The sequence below is a fragment of the Dreissena polymorpha genome, chromosome 13, assembly GCF_020536995.1.
Source record: "Dreissena polymorpha isolate Duluth1 chromosome 13, UMN_Dpol_1.0, whole genome shotgun sequence".
Classification (NCBI taxonomy): domain Eukaryota; kingdom Metazoa; phylum Mollusca; class Bivalvia; order Myida; family Dreissenidae; genus Dreissena; species Dreissena polymorpha.
The window spans coordinates 67,526,750-67,528,567 of record NC_068367.1 but is presented as its reverse complement, the minus strand read 5'-3'; the positions used below and the strand labels follow the sequence as shown (position 1 = coordinate 67,528,567).

The following is a 1,818-nucleotide window of genomic DNA, read 5'->3' as shown; positions in this document are numbered from 1 at the left end:
CGGGGGTCACTGGTTCGAGTCCAGCTGCGGCTACTTTTTTTTTCCTTTTTTAAATTTTATTCTTGATTTTTTACTGGAGCTTTTAAGATCCAATGTTAACATTTATCAATATAAAGCATTTAATGACTTATTTCAAAACATGCCAAAAACTGTGAAAAGGCCCCTTTAAGGCAAAATATAGTTTTGTGTATCAGCGGGTACCATGCTAGATGTGTTCAATGTCTGAGTAGAGGTTTGCAGTTCATGTGGATTTAAAACATTTTACAATTGGTAAAAAATTGTTTCATATTTTAACAAAACAAGTCTGGCCAGTGTGGGGATCGAACCCACGGCCTTCGCGTTATTAGCACGACGCTCTAACCAACTGAGCTAACCGGCCAGCTGATCGTTTGAAAATTTGCACAAAAAGTCATTCTTATAGCTTGAGTTTATTTTAAGACACTGGAACTGAGTAATTGCAAATTTATTCCTATTATAGTTATAATTAGCCCTTCAAATATATTGTCAGTATAATACACGTGTGTCTACTTTTTGTGGATTTAGACATTTGGGCGCTGGATGGCAATGTTTTATTTATTTATTTATTATTTTTTGTTTTAGTTACCCGTTGTTTATTATAATGCATATCCTCGATTACCGTAAATTCGCGACCTTAATATTCGATATTTAAATAATAACAAATAAATAACAACGATAAGAAACACTATCCTTTTAAAATAAATTCATCCCTCGCCGATCTGTTCCATAATAAATTCCATACAATGTTTTTAAATGCATTTAATGTCAATATTGCTGACACAAGTGTAATGCGTCAGCCATATTGTTTTACTACCATTGATTCGCGGGTATGACGTCATACATTAATTCATTGCATTGTAGACTAATTAGGCCGAGCAAACTTATTTTTAATAGTTTTAATTGGTTTCTGGTGCAAATGAAACATTTAAAAAAAAGTCAAACACGAAATAACAATAAAATATTAACATATGGACAGTGTAAATTGCATTGAAAAATCCACTACTCTTCAATACAGTGTGGACAGAAGAATTTCTCCTTTCTCCTGACCACTCTGACATTGGTGCAGTAGCTTAAATGGGTCCAATGCAGACATGGTCTCCCATTTCTCACACCATCACACTGGGCCCATTTAGTAAAGATGAGTAAAGTTGCACCGGACACTTCCTGTGGTGTATACAAATTGCACACGCAGCATTTTTCCTCAATGGATTCATCATCAGAGCTAACGACTCCAGTTTCGCGAGAGGGGCCAGCTACAGGTTCATATTGTTTTTGTATACACAGCATAAACTACGGTGGCATAAAGGCGACATAGGCAATATTTTATTTAACAGTCTCTATGACGTGCGCACGTCATAGCTATGACGTGCGCACGTCATACAGTTGCATAAAGGGGGCATAGGCAATATTTTGTTTGACAGTGTCTATGACGTGCGCACGTCGTAGCTATGACGTGCGCACGTCATAGCTATGACGTGCGCACGCGATAGACATGACGTGCTATGACGTGCGCACGCGATAGCTATGACGTGCGCACGCGATAGCTATGACGTGCGCACGCCATAGTTATGACGTGCGCACGTCATAACTATGCGCCAAAGTTATGACGTGCGCACGTCATAACTATGACGTGCGCACGTCATAGAAATAGTTAAATAATATAACATAGGAAATATTTTATTTAACTATTTCTATGACGTGCGCACGTCATAGTTATGACGTGCCCACGTCATAGCTTTGACGTGCGCACGTCATAACTATGACGTGCGCACGTCAAAACTATGACGTGGGCACGTCATA

The 1,818-nt window shown here is 38.5% G+C and overlaps 1 non-coding gene across 1 annotated transcript; it reads right to left on the bottom strand.

Moving 5' to 3' along the window:
- Nucleotides 1–305: 305 nt before the first annotated feature.
- On the bottom strand, nt 306–379 carry Trnai-aau (transfer RNA isoleucine (anticodon AAU)). The gene has a single exon. It is a non-coding gene; the product is annotated as a tRNA-Ile (tRNA).
- Nucleotides 380–1,818: the final 1,439 nt, after the last annotated feature.